The sequence below is a fragment of the Oratosquilla oratoria genome, chromosome 26, assembly GCF_046742065.1.
Source record: "Oratosquilla oratoria isolate Oo_2021 chromosome 26, ASM4674206v1, whole genome shotgun sequence".
NCBI lineage: Eukaryota > Metazoa > Arthropoda > Malacostraca > Stomatopoda > Squillidae > Oratosquilla > Oratosquilla oratoria.
In genome coordinates this window covers 5,928,736-5,946,436 of record NC_134802.1, presented here as the reverse complement: position 1 = coordinate 5,946,436, position 17,701 = coordinate 5,928,736, and the positions used below count along the sequence as shown (strand labels likewise).

The following is a 17,701-nucleotide window of genomic DNA, read 5'->3' as shown; positions in this document are numbered from 1 at the left end:
CTGGAGTCAGAAATGGAAAGTGGACTTTGGAAGTGGAGTTTGGAAAAAGCAAAAATAGAATATCAGGACAATATAAAATTGGAATCAAGGAGGTAAAGAAGGAAAGATCCAAAAAAGGTTTGGGTGTAATTATCTAAAATGACTTGTCCTATGATAAACAGATGAACAAAATTGTCAGAGAATCCTACAAATTGCTAAGATCAATAAAAGTGGCATTTACATATTTGGACGAAGAAATAATTTAAAAAATATTGGTCACACTGATTAGGCCTAGACTAGAATATGCAGTGACATTGTGGTCACCCAGTACCAAAAAGAATATAAAGAAAATAGAAAGAATCCAGAGAGCAGCCACAAAAATGGGACATGCACTTGCAAACTTGTCATACAAAGAGAGATTGGCTAAACTGGAGTTACCGACTCTGGAGCAAAGAGAGAGAGGTGACTGCTGACCATCTACAGAATATTGAAGGGCACAGAAATACTCGATAGAGAGGACTTGTTAAACTAGGACAAGAGAAACACAAGAGGACATGAGAAGAAAATAAAAAAAACATAGCTACAGAAGAGATCTGAAAAAAGAAGAAAAAAAAAAAAAATCCACATAGAGTGGTGGACACTTGGAACAAACTGGACAAAAAAAATAGTGTGCACAAAAACCATTCATGAATTTAAGAGCAAACTAGACACTGCAAGATACAAAGGCGGGACACCATGAGCATAGCTCCCCTTCATGCAAAATACAACTAGGTAAATACAATCCCAAAACCCAATAAAGACCCAATAATCCCTACACCACACGCCCCAATCACACTTCTTTGTACCCCCTCCAAAGTCAGTGAATGCCTCATACTTCAACTCATTGCACCACATATTCCTCTTGCTGAATCACAACACAGTTTTAGGCCACTACACTCCACAAACACTCTTCTAATAGACCTCATTCAAAGAATATTAGATGGCATCAACTCAGATAGGCCCCATCACAGAACACTTCTTATAACATTAGACATTAGTAAAGCTTTTGATGCTATCCCCTGCTACAAACTAACAAAATATATAACACAAACATTCACAATAACAACAAAAGATGGCTGGCCAATTATCTGGCTGGCCAATCATTGTACATCAGAAACATTAAAAATGGAGTACCACAGGGCTCTGCTCTATCCCCCACACTCTTTAATCTATACATGCATGATATACCCACACCAGACACCTCAGAAATACAAATCTTTCCCTACGCAGACGACATAAAAATCATATGTACACATCGTAACACAGACAAAGCCACAGAAATAATACAGTCATACCTTGATACACTCAACACATGGTTTATTACAGACTCAAAATAGCCCCAGCCAAATCTACAGCAACACTTCCCACCAACTGCACAAAAGAACACAAATATATTCCTCATCTCTATATCAACAACACTCTAATACCACACACACACACCCCAAAAATTCTTGGTGTAACATAAGATACATCCATGTCACTTAAACAATACATCACAAACATAAAAAATAAATGCACACCTAAACTCAATGCACTTAAATCAATCACTGGAACAACATTTGGATGAAACAAAGAAACTAATACTACAATATACAAACAATGCACATGCTCAGTGATGAATTGTGCAAGTCCAGCATGGGCACCTAACCTCAATGAGACACACCTCAACACCCTTCAGAACATACAAAACAAAGCATTAAAAACAATTACAGGCTGCACATACACAACACCTACAGACCACCTACACTATGAAGCAAAAGTCCTCAAAGTCAAAGATCACCTTGACATGAGAGGCACACAAACACTTGCTGCAGCCTCTACAAACACAGCACACCCATTACACTATATAGCAGGACACCAACACACACCAAAAATATATGTAAAAAAAAAAACACCCAAATATCTTTATCACACTCAAATACTCTCTTCTCTTCCCCCAAAACCACCAAATACCAGCCTCCGGAAACATAATCACATCACTCACTGCTCCATTAATGCACTAAAAGACAACACATTGCTGCATGCCAGACCCCCTGATATCCATCCCTCTGAATCCTCTCTCCCACAAAAAGACAGGGTCCACCTGGCCAGACTGTGATGTGGCCACCACCCAGCCCTTCTAAGCTACCAGAAGAGATTGGATGACTGCATTGTGGACAAATGCCCAGGATGTAACACTTCACCCCCATACTATTCAACATGTCATGGAAGACTGCATTATACACAATCACGCACGCAAACAACACAATATACACTCCATAAAGGATTTGTGGGAAAACCCCATTTCGGCCATGGCATTACTTAGGGAGATGGGACTGCTCGGACAGATAGTCTAGGGAACAACAACAACTTGCTAAGATCAATAAAAGTGGCTTTTACTTGGATGAAGAAATGGTAAAGAAAATATTAGTCACATAAGGCCCAAATTGGAGTATGCAGTGACACTATGGTCACCCAGTACTAAAAAAAATATATAGAAAACTGAAAGAATCCAGACAGCAACTACGAAGATGGCCCCAGCACTATAAAAAATGTCATATGAAGATTGTCAAAACTAGAACTAGACTCTGGAACAAAGAAGAGAAAGAGGTTATTTGTTGACCATCTACAGAATTATGAAAGGCACAGAAGTCCTTAATAGAAATGACTTACTAAATTGGGATAAGAGAAACACAAGAGGACATGGAAATTAAAAAAGGACAGTAATAGAAGAGACATGAAAAAAAACAGCTTTCCCCACAAAGTGGTGGATGTATGGAACATACTAGATAAAACAATAGTGTGTGCAAAAACAATACAAGAATTTAAGTGCAAATTAGATTTGATGAGATATAGAGACAGAACACCATAAGCACAGCTCCACTTCCCATAAGATACGACTAGATAAATACAGTTTGAGGGAACTTGGTCTTCATGAAACGCAAGACTTTGTGCAGACTGTAGGCTAGCCACCTGTTGTTCTGTGTGTTGTGCAACTGGTCCTGGCAGAATTTCTTCTCATCTCAGAAGAACCAGAGCATCCCCAGCTCGACTGGGTATTTGACCTTGTTGAGGAGTTTCTTGGCTTTCATAAGGCATCTTGAGCCTTGGCAATGATCAGTTGGCCCTTGCACCTCTTTTATGAGTTGTGAAGATCCTCATTCAGCACTTTCTTCAAAGTCACCACTCTGATGCCCATCTCTCTTGCCAGGGTTTGCTTTGCCTTACCTGGATCTTGCCGCACCTTTTTTTGGCGGCTTCTCAACTAATTTTGTTGTGTGGACAGTCAGAACACCTGTTATGATCTTTCCTGCTAGCCACTGCTTCCACATCTCTGTCACAATTCTCCAGCTCACATCTCACCGCCTTCATGGTATTCAAGGAACAGTGAGCTGCAGCTAAGATTTCTGAATTTTTTAATCCAACACAAATCATCATGATGCAGGTCATTCTCTTCCAATATTCCAGTGCTTTCCAGTCGTCCATGCTATCTAAATCTCATATCCACCAATAGTACACATAAGCAGCTATCTGTTGCACTTTACCACTATCAAATCTTTCAAATGGTTCTTGTAAGAGGGAAATATGAAATTGGTCGGGACGACCAACGGTAGCTGCCGAGCCCTGTAAGAGGCCGGTAGATGGAGGTAGACAATTAGGTAGATGGAGAACACGAATGCTAATTCAATATCAGTTGTTATGACTGCGAAGTGCTGAGTAGCGGATTTGTTTAGTCGCCGTCCTGTCTAGGTAAACAACAGCCGATAGGCGACATAGCTGAGTCAGACTCGCGATAGCTTGGATTTGACTGTTTTTATAAACAAGGGTTGGAGCGGCGATGAAATATGCTAATGTAACAATGTGTAAGCGCTAAGCTATTTTTCGTTTGACAAATGCTGAGGTAAACGATATTGCTTGTGACAATGTAACAGCCTTTCGGATTAGAGGAAAAGGTGGAGAAGGAGAACAATTATTGGTGGATGGATTTAAAGTCACGCCCATAAGGTGTGAAACTTATTTGAGAAGTAAGAGGAGATTGGATGAGAAAAATTAGTGACGTCAGACGAAGGTGGCTTGGCGTATGATATGGAGATCTCGCTAGACGAAGACGGAAGAAGAGACTCTGTGTGTAACTTAAGTGTAAATTTAGTGAGAAGAAAAGGAAAAAAATTAATCAACTTTATTTAACCTAAGGACTTGACTGAAGTATGAGAAGTACAAGGCATGGGGCCTACTGAATAAGATGAACTTGGAAGTTAGTGAAACTGACGTAACAAAGGCATGGGGGCCTTGTGACGAGTGAATTACGAGACTAATTGAAGTGTTGTGAGTCGTGGTGGGACAGTGGTGAACAGCTGTGGGACGAACTGGGTGCTAAACACACCTCCGAAGAGATTATAAGACTGGTGCGTGAAGTGGTGGAAGCAAGATAGACTGGTGCGAAGTGGTGCGACAAAGTCTACGGGAATGCGGCAACCACAACCAAGAGTGTGTTGGTTTCAAGGGTGGTGCGAGAAAGTTTACGGGAATACGGCAACCACAACCAAGAGTGTGTTGGTTTCAAGAGACGAGGAATGAATTATCTACAAACTACGAGCAACTACTATTACGAGTGGATACGAGTGGAACCAGCAAGACGGTCTTCAACTGAGGAACAACGTCGTTGGCGAATGACAAGGCTGAGGAAGGAGGATGTCAAGATAGAAGTTGACATCACGAAGTGACATCGCAAGCAAATACGTGGAGGCAGCCAGGTTAAAGTAAGTTATGACCACCCAGTCTAACGTGTTGAGGCATGAGGTCCATACTTCAAATTGTAATATCCCCAAATTTACGGGGGAAGCAAATACCTATGGGGTCAACAAATATCTTAATTTGATAGACACTCTTATTGTAAGCAAAAATATAACAGATGAAAAAAGAAAAATAGAGGTCCTGAAGGAGAATATCGACCCTGAAAATGGAATGGCTAGGTTTATCATTAATTTCCAGCAAATGGAAGATATCAACCAATATGAAGCTTATAAGAAAGCCTTCATTAAACATTTTATGTCCAAATGTGACAGGATCCTATTAGGTCGTTAGTCAAGATGATAAAAGAAGTTAGGATAAGTGAAACTGACACAGAGTACTTAGCTAGATTAGATAGATGGTCAAAAGACATGAATTCTATCTTGACAGATTCAGACTAGATAGAAAGATCTAGTGACAAAATAAAAATTTCTCAGGTAATCAAATTGATTACATTTAGCTTATTAGCAAAATATTCTGATGACTTAACAGCAGAAAGGCTGTACAAAAATCTTAAGTCAAACATAAGTTTAGGAGAAGTAGATTATCTTCTTCAAGGATACAGTGAGACCAGAACAATAAACCCATATGTAATGCCTGTAAGTCAACAAAGCCAACATAGGAATTCTAGAGAGTTTAAGAAAACAGAAGTAGGACATAGACGGCATGTTAGAAGTCCATCCAGGGATGCCAGAATCATATGTTTTGATTGTAATACCTGGGGACACAAAGCACAAGAATGTTTTTATGGAACCATTTGCAGAAATTGCAAGTATGAAGGTCATACAGAGTATCAATGTAGGAACCCACCATTCTGTATTTATCATAATAAGATAGGTCATAGGACTCATGAATGCCGAAATTTTCAGGGTACTCCCAGGGCTAAGAGGAAAACCCCCAGACACAGAATAAACAATTTCAGAACTCCCCATATATATACTGATAGGCGGTATTGTGTTAAATATGGGAATGCAAGAGAAATGAAAGAAACTGACAAACTGATAATTACTGTTGGTAAAACTTCTGTAGGACCTCTCATTGCGGGTAGAGTATTCAATAACCCTATTCAAATATTTATTGATACAGGGTCTGTAGTTAATGTAATTACTAGTAAAGTTTTAAACCAGTTGAACCCAGGAGTGAAAATGTTGGAGCCAATCCGTTACTCATTGCAAGGATTAACTGGAAATCAGTTAAAAACATTAGGTAAGGCTGAACTAGAAGTTATCTTATATACAAATGAACATTTGTATATTCCAGTGATAGTGGTAGAAGAATCTGTTTTTCCAGGAGATTTGTTGATAGGATTTGCAACTATGAGAAAAGAAAACATGGTGATATGTCCTGCTGACTTAGGAATTTTAGTGAAGTCACAGTTAATCCCATTTTTGAATCAACCAGACTTAAGACCAGTGACAGGAATCAATGAATCCCTTGATAACATTTCTATCTTAGATAACGAGGCCGAGCGGTCCAGATCAACAGAAAGTAAAGCAACTTGTGAACCCAACTCAGATGTTTAGGATATCCCAGAAATTACTAAATTATCAACGACTGAAGCCTTGCTAATTGTAGATGGTGGCATGGCAAGGTTGACATTGTTACATCCCATGTCGATTAATGAGGTTGAAGTGTGTTTGAAAGGAGTCAATGTAGACTCTGAAATAATTACAGTCCCAGAATCAGTTAAAATTAAAGGATTGAAGTGGGACTTAGGGATTTATAAGTTAAATAAGAACAGAGTAGAAGTACTAGTAATTAACACTATGAATAAGGAGATAGTTTTAAGGAAAGGTACACAAATAGGATGTTTTCAGGTGTGTACTAAACCCATTAAGATTTTAAATGAGAATAGTGAGGAGATAGAATTACCACCTTCATCAATCTGTTCAGTTCAAGAAGGAATATACTTAAGAAATAGATATAAAGAATTATTACAATCAACTAATTGCCCTGAGTTGGATGAAAGTTTACTTGCTTTGCTTGTGAAGCACAATAAAGCAATTGCTTTGCCAGGGGACGCCTTAGGCAAAACAACTGTTTTAAAACATCACATTAAGTTAAAACCAGGAACACAACCTATCTACATACCTGCCTACAGAGTTCCTCACTCTAAATTAGCAATAGTAGATAAACTGATCACTGAAATGTTATCACAGGATATTATTGAACATAGTAAAAGTGAGTGGAATTTCCTATGATTTTGGTGCCAAGATCAGATGGTACTATGCGCCCAGTTATAGATTATAGGGAATTGAATAAGCACACCATTCGTGATAGGTTACCATTACCCATTATTGGTGACATTTTGAGAAGTTTGGCAACTGAGAATAGATATTTTAGCACAATAGATATCAAATCAGCTTTTTGGCAAATAGAGTTGCATGAAGACTCAAGAGAGTTCACAGCATTTTCTACTTCAACAGGACATTATGAGTTCAAGAGAATGCCATTTGGGTTATGTAATAGTCCATTAACTTACATGAGATTAATGAATACTATTCTAGATGGATTGTTAGGAAACACTGCCAGTGTTTTTCTAGATGACATTTTAATAGTTTCTCAGACAGCAGTGGAGCACTTTGAGAAATTAGATTTGATATTCTCAAGACTAGGAGAAGCAGGGTTAAAAGTAAACCTTGAAAAATGTAAGTTCTTGCAAGGCAGTGTCATTTACTTAGGACATAAGATAGACAGACATGGACTTAGTACAGTGAATTCAAAGGTTGACGCTGTCAAGAATTTTCCGGTTCCGACCAATGTAGACAAGGTTAGGAGCTTTTTAGGATTGACAGGTTATTATAGAAAATTCATTCAAAGATATGCTGACATTGCTAATCCACTAAGTTCTTTGTTGAAAAAGGACTCAAAGTTCATATGGGGACCTGCACAGCAAGAAGCTTTTGACAAGTTGAAAGATAAACTCACGAGTTCACCCATCCTAAGTTTCCCTGATTATGAAAAAGAATTCATTCTTTGTACTGAAGCATCTGACATAGGATTAGGAGGCATACTGATGCAAAAGAGAAATGGAACTTTGAAGCTGATAGCTTACACAGCAAGACTTTGTAATAGTGCGGAGAGAAACTACTCTATAACAGAAAGAGAAACTTTAGCAGTAATTTATTCTTTAGAAAGTTTTAGGGATATGATACTAGGATATCCAATCAGAGTTTGGACTGATCATACAGCTATTCAAAACTTATTTAAGCATAAGAATCTTAGGGGCAGACTTGCTAGGTGGTTTGCAATACTTCAGTGCTATGAAGTTCAATTTGAATATATACCTGGTAGAAAGAATGCTGCGGCAGATGCACTTTCTAGAAACATTAGTCAACCAATGACTGAGTTGATTAGTTTTATTTGTAGTATAGAGGAATTAGTAACTTTAGATGAGGAAATAATAATAAGAGAACAGAGAGATGATGAGACATGTGATTCATTAATCAAGTATTTGATGAACCCAAGAGGAGATCCTCCAAAGCTACCAAAGGGGTATAAGATAGAGGAATTTCATTTGATTAATGGAATTTTGTATAGGAAAACAGTTGTAAGTGGGAAAGACATTTCTAGAGGCCAAATAAATCAGTTGGTAATACCACAAACTCTTGTAAATGAGATATTGAAGTTACTTCATGATAGTGATTGTAGCTCACATCCAGGAAAGGATGAAACTTATAGGCAAGCACAACTTAAATACTTTTGGCCAGGTATGAAGAAATCTATATATGATTATATAGAAAAGTGTGTAAAATGTGTTACGGTAAAAGGAAATACACCAAAACCTGCTCCTATACTCACCTATCCCATTCCACATAAACCTTGGGAAAGAGTTCACATTGACACATTGGAATTACCTATGTCTGAGAATGGATATAATTATTTATTTGTTGCTATTGATTATTTTTTAAGATTCTGTATATTACAACCCATAGTCAATAAGAAAGCTGAAACTATCGCTTCAGTAATCTATGATCAGATAATCTGTAATTTCACTACACCTAATATCTTAGTTTCAGATAATGGAACTGAATTTAATAACAAAATCTTGGAAAATTTATGTAGGGTATTCTGTATAAAGAAAGTCAATATATTAGTAAATCATCCCCAAAGTAATGTAGTAGAAAGGTTAAATAAAAAAAAAAATTATACGTCTTAGAACTCTGATAAGTCCTCATAGTGTAACTTGGGATACTTGGATTCCTTGAGTTAAGTGTACCCTGAACAATCAAATTAATGTAGCAACAGGTGATACACCTCATTTTATAATTTTTGGGGAGGACAAAACTCTGCTATATGAAATGTTGACTGCAGACCAGAAACCCATATATAATATTGATGATTATATATCAAATAGGATAAATACTTTTCAAAGTATTCACCAAAGAGTTAGGGAACATATGCAGGTGTATTCACAAGAGATGAAAAAACAACAACACAAAATAGCTCACAAACTAGAATTGAAAATTGGAGATTTACTAATGGTCACCCAATAATAAACTTTCACCAAGGTACACTGGTCCATATAGGGTAATTGCTTCTGCAGGTGGGAACAAATTTAGACTTAAACATTTAGAAACAAGGGAAGAATTGATAGGACATTTAGATGACATGAGGAAAATAAGGTTACAGATCTATGAAGATGATTATAGTGATACCCTATGAATCAATGTTGAGAACCCTGAAGAGTATAGGGAATATTTTGACTGTATTCTGTATGAATTGAATATTAATCTTGATGTATTTTACAGATAGTATTGCTTTGACCATTTGTATGTACTTGGGATGACCTAAACAACTGGAACTTGGTATCAAGCAGATACATGGAGACCTAGGATCTGCTGTGGACAGACTTGGAACCTTAAGGACCTCTCACATAAGTGATATTAAGACTGTCTTTGAAAATGAATTGTGTTGAAAAATAATAATTATGAATATTGAACAAGAAGAGACACTTAAAACTCTAAAATAGTGAATTTTGCAAATTTGCAATTTAGGCCTTATATTACCCATTATTGACCTCATACTTAAATATAACCTCAGTGATAATAGAAATTCCTTTTTCATCAAGCATGAAATTTAACTTATTCAAATTACCTTTCCCATTGAAGGTAAATGGTTCATTATATGAAGTAGATACTCCAGTTGTAGATCCAATCAATTACATCCTTTCTGTAGACAATCTAAAAGAAAGCATGATCTCTAATGATAAATTAAATGATTGTAAAAGAGTTAATAAGAATCTTTATCTTTGTCATTCTTCTCTTTTTGTGTTCCGTGAAGCTTTGAAAAATTCATGTGAAGCTTCTCTGGTTAGGAATGTGTCTGTTATGAACAATTGCCATTATCAAAAAATTTCTGTAGACCAAATTCCTCATTGTAACATACAAGGATCTCATTATCTGTTTTTCCCTAACAAGACAAAAATATCAATCAATTGTCCCGGGTTGAGTCCTAAATTGGATTTGGTTGAAGGTCTTATCTCTGTAATTGATACCTGTGAATTGCATGGAGACACTATTTCCACCATTTCTAATACCCTTAATACCATGCATTTAACAGAAGATTCATATATTTCAACCTTCAACTTCACATTGCCTGAAAACTCACCTCCTTTGAAAATTAAGAGATCATTGTCAAGATCTCCCTCAAATGATTTTCCTATTACAACAATTATTCTTATACCTTTTCTTTCAATGTTATTGTCTGCACTGATTGCCATTGTTGTATTCCGGAGGTTGACTCTGTCAAAACCCATTAACCATATCAACCATGTGTCTGCTTAATTTATGTATGATTCACAATTGAAAATAGTGTTCTGATTGAATTTTGCAAATTATTTTACTTGCAATTTATTTATATAGTTTGCATGCATGTTATTTACATTTAATCTGTTTGAACTATTTTGTGCATTTTGGAGGGTTGCTTATATCTTTGATATACAATTTTACGCAATGGTAGATTAGCTTATTCTAAATATATATTAGCAAGCCCTGTAAGAGGGAAATAAGAAATTGGTCGGGACGACCAACGGTAGCTGCCGAGCCCTGTAAGAGGCCGGTAGATGGAGGTAGACAATTAGGTAGATGGAGAACACGAATGCTAATTCAATATCAGTTGTTATGACTGCGAAGTGCTGAGTAGCGGATTTGTTTAGTCACCGTCCTGTCTAGGTAAAGCGTGGGTTCGAATCCCACCACTGCCACCACTGTCACCACTGTCCCACCACGACTCACAACACTTCAATTAGTCTCGTAATTCACTCGTCACAGTTCTAAAATGACAGATAAAAAAATTATCAAATTTATCCTGAATACCCTATACATATATACAGTCACTATCCAAGTTACGACGTACGTGAGTTACGACCACCCGTAGTTACGACCATGTCTAGCAGATGTCTATTATGAGTTTACTGTATATGTCTGGCAGCACAGCCCATAAGATAGTTGTGGCAGCCTGGAATTGTGTACGACAGTTATGGCAGAGATGGAAGTTGCTATACACGTGGCTGGAAGATAATAGGAAAAGAAATGTGAAAGTGATGTTGCAAGCCGTGCAAAGTAAGGCTACAAGTTAATTTTGCATGTTTAAAGAATGTGCAGGTGAAGAATACACTTCACATGAATTCATAGCGAGTGCTGGGTGGTTTCGTTGCTTTTGAGAGCGTTACCAGGTTCACCACATGTTGTCGAAAGATGAGGCTGCTAGCCATGATGTGCCTGCAGCTAAGGCATTTGTGGAAGAGTTTGATCAATTAATTAAGGATGAAGGATATTTACGTACTTATGACCATGTCTAGCAGATGCCTATTATGAGTTTACAGTATATGTCTGGCAGCACAGCATGTAAAATAGTTGTGGCAGCCCGGCATCGCATACAACAGTTATGGCAGCATTCATTTACAGGACACCGTAACCATGGCCCCCAAGAGAAAGTCCGATTCTTCAGATGGCAATTCTACCAAGAAAGCAAGGAAGGGTCATTGGGGATGAAGATGAAAGTGATAAAGCAGTATGAAGGAGGCAAAAAAGTAAATTATATCGCTCGAGATCTCCATCTCTTCCTACTCCACGGTGTCTACAATTTTGAAGGACAAGGACCGCATTAAGGAAGCAGTTTAATCAGCAGCCCCAATTAAGTCAACTATCATCACAAAACAGTGTGAAGGACCGATTACAGAGCTGGAAAAGTTGCTATACACATGGTTGGAAGATAATCGGCAAAGAAATGTGAAAGTGATGTTGCAAGCCGTGCAAAGTAAGGCTATAAGTTAATTTTGCATGTTGAAAGAAGGTGCAGGTGAAGAATACGCTTCACATGAATTCATAGCGAGTGCTGGGTGGTTTCGTTGCTTTTGAGAGCGTTACCAGGTTCACCACATGTTGTCGAAAGATGAGGCTGCTAGCCATGATGTGCCTGCAGCTAAGGCATTTGTGGAAGAGTTTGATCAATTAATTAAGGATGAAGGATATTTACGTACTTATGACCATGTCTAGCAGATGCCTATTATGAGTTTACAGTATATGTCTGGCAGCACAGCATGTAAAATAGTTGTGGCAGCCCGGCATCGCATACAACAGTTATGGCAGCATTCATTTACAGGACACCGTAACCATGGCCCCCAAGAGAAAGTCCGATTCTTCAGATGGCAATTCTACCAAGAAAGCAAGGAAGGCACTGTCATTGGGGATGAAGATGAAAGTGATAAAGCAGTATGAAGGAGGCAAAAAAGTAAATTATATCGCTCGAGATCTTCATCTCTTCCTACTCCACGGTGTCTACAATTTTGAAGGACAAGGACCGCATTAAGGAAGCAGTGAAATCAGTAGCCCCAATTAAGTCAACTATCATCACAAAACAGTGTGAAGGACCGATTACAGAGCTGGAAAAGTTGCCGTGCAAAGTAAGGCTATAAGTTAATTTTGCATGTTGAAAGAAGGTGCAGGTGAAGAATACGCTTCACATGAATTCATAACGAGTGCTGGGTGGTTTCTTCGCTTTCGAGAGCGTTACCAGATTCACCATGTGTTGTCGAAAGGTGAGGCTGCTAGCAGTGATGCGCCTACAGCTAAGGCATTTGTGGATGAGTTTGATCAATTAATTAAGGATGAAGTATATTTGCCAGAACAAATTTTTAATGTAGATGAAACAGCTTTGTTTTGGAAGAAAATGCCAAAAGGAACATGCATTAGAAAAGAATTCTCAAGTGCACCAGGGCATAAGGCAATAAAAGAAAGATTCATATTATTCTTTGGTGGTAACATTGCAGGACATAAATTGAAACCTTTTCTCATTGCGCTTTTGGAAAATCCACATGCACTGAAAAATGTGAATAAGCATGCCCTTCCTGTTTATTTCCAAAGTACCAAAAAGGTGTGGATGACACAGGGACTGTTTGAGGATTGGTCTCAAAACCGTTTTATTCCAGAAGTGCGTCAATATTGCAGTAATAAAGGCATTTCTTTTAAGATTTTATTAGTGCCTGACAATACACCTGGCCACCCTACTTGGATGATCTTCATCCAAATGTAAAAGTTGTGTACCTACCCCCTAATACCCTCCCCCAAATCCAACCCATGGACCAAGGGGTGATTTCAACCTTCAAGGCGCACTACTTGCGCATTTCTTTTGATCAGGCCATCGAAGCAATGGATGCAAACCCTAATTTGAATTTCCGTGAATATTGGAAGTCATACAACATCTATCATTGTATCAAACATGTTGCCAACGCTTGATATTTAGTAACAGAAAAATGTATGCAGGGCATATGGAAACACTGCAACAAATGCTTTCTTCGAGATTTTGTTGGATTTAATAGTGAGGAGGAATTAAGCAATGCCCAAGGAAAAAAATTTCACAAAGGATTTACAAAGGATTACAAAGGCGGAGCATGCCGACAGGAGACCTTTTGGTCCATATCTAGGTCGGATGGCAATTCAGCTGGAGCTAGGATGTGACGAGGAAGAAATTGAAGAAATTATAACTGAAGAGCCTGATGAATTACCAAATGAAGAACTGTTAGCAATTAGAAAAAGAAAGAAAAGCTGAAGAAGAAAGAAGAGAGGCAGAAAAGGAAATTGTAGAAGTGCCCGAAAGAAAGTTTACTGTAAAGGGCTTATCCGAAGCCATGTCCATTATGAACGCTATGCTACAAAAACTGGAAGGCATGGATCCAAATGTTGAATGGTTTGCCTGGATAGAGCGAGCGATGCAAGAAACAATGAGTCCATACAAAGAGATCTATGAAGAGAAGAAAAAGCAAAACATCCAAACTGATTTGAGCATGTTTATAAAGAGAATCGTTACCCCAAGTGTGGAAACCCCCAAGCCTGCCTTATCCAGCATCGATGCCACCCCCTCTCCTGCATCACCCAGCATCGATACCACCCCTTCTCGTGGGGTGGTATCTTTCTCTCAACCATAAGCATGAAGAAAGTGTAGATGACGTACAACCAACCATACATATATATATACTGAAATACAGCGCAGTATTAAAACATTAAAAAACTAAGAAAAAATGATAAAAATTAAACTAAAAGGCATACAATTGATAATTAAATAGTAAACAGCTTGTAAATAATAGTATTCAATAGAAAAGGTTACTTAAAAATGCAACAGATTGATATCATGTATCCTAGAGTATAACCCTTGTGTTGGCCATTTTGAACGGGATCCGACTTACGACCAATCTGACTTATGACTGGTTGGTCAGAACCGATCTAGGTCATAACTCGGATAGTGACTGTATAATATATATATATATATATATGTATATATATATATATGTATATATATATATATACATATATATATATATATATATATATATATATATATATACAGCCAGTCCTCGCTTAACAACGATCTCGTTTAGCGACCACTCGGAGTTACGACGGCTTCTTAAAAAAAAAGAATATATATATATATATATATATATATATATTCTTTTACTGCATTCGAATCTTCGCGCCTACCGAAACACATGCGATCGCTACTCGTCAGTTGTAACCGTAACACGCTGCTAGCGTGTATTTACCTAGTTGTATTTTGCGGGAAGGGGAGCTATGCTCGTGGTGTCCCGCCATTGTATCTCGCAGTGTCTAGTTTGCTTTTAAACTCATGAATGGTTTTTACGCATACTATTTCATTATTCAGTTTGTTCCAAGTATCTATACTTAAATTTGCTCCTCAATTTTTTAGTGATTTCTAGTTAACAGTATACAACTTTATCCCTTCATGATGACTGGAAAACGAAAGAATACAAATTCTCCTACTGGATCCGGTCCTAAGAAGCAGAGGAAAGCCATCGACTTAGATATACAGTGTGTGGTAGCTTACCCCCGTGCGAGTGTTAGGCGTAGCATGCATACGTATGTACGATGCATGCAGCCCAATGACGTGTGTGTGGTATAATAATATGGCTATGTCGCATAGCCATTGGCAGTGTAATGTGCAAAGTGATACAGTGTGTGGTATTTCACCCCCGAGCGAACGTCAGGAGCAGTAAGCATGCATGCACAGTACACGTGCATGCTCACAGCACACTTAGCGTGAGTGCACCTCTACACGGCCAGACGTTGCCATAGCAACCCAGTGCTGCCCGCAACTCTGGACACAGCGTTGCTAAAGTGACTCGGACGCGTAGCGAACGTATAGCGCACCGCACACGCACAATGTACCTAATTAGGTAGCGGCACCGTCGCTTCGTATGCTTAGACCGCTTTCACACGAGCGTTTCTGTGCACGCGTCGAACGGACGCACAGAAACGCATCAGCTATTTGTACACGCGTTTGCCACGCGTTCGCGTTTCACTGACCAGCAGGCCATGCCGCTGGCCTGCGGTGAGCGCTCCCGCCCGAACCTTCTTTCGAAGGATCCCATAGCGCAGGCCTCTTTTCTACTTCGGAAATCAACTCCTCAGTGTTGTGGCATGCCATCCTGCTACTCGTCTGAAAATGTTCTTCATTAATTAATATTAGTAGGCTACGTGATATATGCATGCATGTGTACCAACTGTGCTAAAATATCTATGCATACTGTATTTCCTATAAATCATGACTGTTATATCATATTCGAATGAACTACACACCAGAACGGGATGTGTAACTTACATCACCCAGCTGGAAGCGATGACTGATATGGCAGCGGGACCTGCGTGGACGCGTTCTAGAACGTTCGGGTGAAAGCTCTCATTGCCACTAGTAGCCAGCAAGGACGCGTGCGTCAGGAAAAATGGATGCGTTCTTGCTGGCACTGCGTTTGCGCTGCGTTGCACATCCGTAAACCGCGTCGTGTGAAAGGTCCCATTGAACTCCATTGAAAGTTAAAACGCGGCGCACCTGAACGCGCGTACGGAAACGCTCGTGTGAAAGCGGCCTTAGCTGTATAATCTTACTGCATAGAAGCGACGCCCAGTTAGTTCTTTCATTGCACTTGTAAGCACATAATGTGCCCATGTATATTCCACGTTAAACCTATTTATAATTGATGTGGTCCCCTCGAGTATCCATGCACCTACAACCACAGTAAGATGGACAGTAAGTAAACATACAAAATGTATTAATATACATTCCCTGAATAAAATAACCTAGCATGTAGCACTTTGTCACTTTGCCTACTTCCGAATCTTTGTTTATATGCTCATAGATGTATGTCTCTCTCGACGAAATCGCTTAACGACGGGGTCTTCTGAACGATACTCCGTCGTTAAACGAGGACTGGCTGTGTATATATATATATATATATATATATATATATATATATATATATATATATATATATATATACACACATACCCACACTTACATTATATATATATACATATAATATATATAATAAATATATATATATACACACACACATATATACATATAGATATATATAAATGATTTATGTATGTATATATATATATATATATATATATATATATATATATATACTTTTTATCCCACAGTCGGAAAAAGAAGACACTAATGTCGAATGTTCTGTATATTTCGATCACTGTGACCCTCTTCAGCAGAATGAACTTTCTGCTGAAGAGGGTCACAGTTAGTGATCGAAATATACAGAACATTCGACATTAGTGTCTTCTTTTTCCGACTGTGGGATAAAAAGTTTATTTTATCAATGTGCTACGACATTACTTTATAATGATATATATATATATATATATATATATATATATATATTATATATATATATATGTATCCATATACTTATCCTAAAGGCTTTTCCCCCCTTGTAAAGGAGGTAGCCAAAAAAACAAAGGCATAAAAACCACTCCCACCCATTCCATCCCCATCACACTCCACTCCCCTTCCCTCCCTCTTATTTTGGCACCTCCTGGGCGACGGGTCATCCCTGCATCTTGTCCACTGCCCTGGGTCAGAAGCAGTGTTGCTGCTTCATTAAATTGGTGATCCCCCCCTCCCTCCATCTGTAAGTGGCCGGTAGATAGAGGTAGACATTTAGGTAGATAGAGGGGTAGGTGGAGAAGAATGTAAATTTTATATTCATTTTATATTCGGTTATGATACAATGGCTGACTGCAAGTTGCAGAGTTGCATATTTCGCTTACCGTCTTATATTTGTAAACATTGGTTAAGGTAGGTGCTGATGTGATGAAATGTAAACAGAGCTTGTTCTGCTTGTGACAAATTGCTTGCATAAACAGTATTGCTTGAGACAGTATAACAGTCTTTCTGATTGGAGAAAAGGGTGGTGGAGGAGAAAAATTATTGGTGCATGGAAGTAAAGTCATGCCCTAAAAGGGTGGCACTTATTTGTAACATTCAAAGTTATTGGATGAATCAAATCGTGACGTCGGAACAGACTTGGCTTGGTGGGTGTAAGAGGATCCCAGGTGGGAGTCCTTCATGTACCTTATCTAAAAGCGATGTAGAGAATTAG

The 17,701-nt window shown here is 38.4% G+C and overlaps 1 protein-coding gene across 2 annotated transcripts in view; it reads right to left on the bottom strand.

The window, feature by feature from the left end:
- LOC143039371 (uncharacterized) overlaps positions 1-11,714 on the bottom strand; it is a 65,421-nt gene extending 53,707 nt beyond the window's left edge. Inside the window, exon 1 of one of the 2 annotated variants that reach the window (XM_076209280.1) lies at positions 11,575-11,714. The gene's annotated coding sequence lies outside the window, so the exon portion shown is untranslated. The remainder of the gene's footprint in view (positions 1-11,574) is intronic. The other variant, XM_076209281.1, reaches the window with a different exon arrangement.
- Between the last annotated feature and the right edge of the window lie 5,987 nt (positions 11,715-17,701).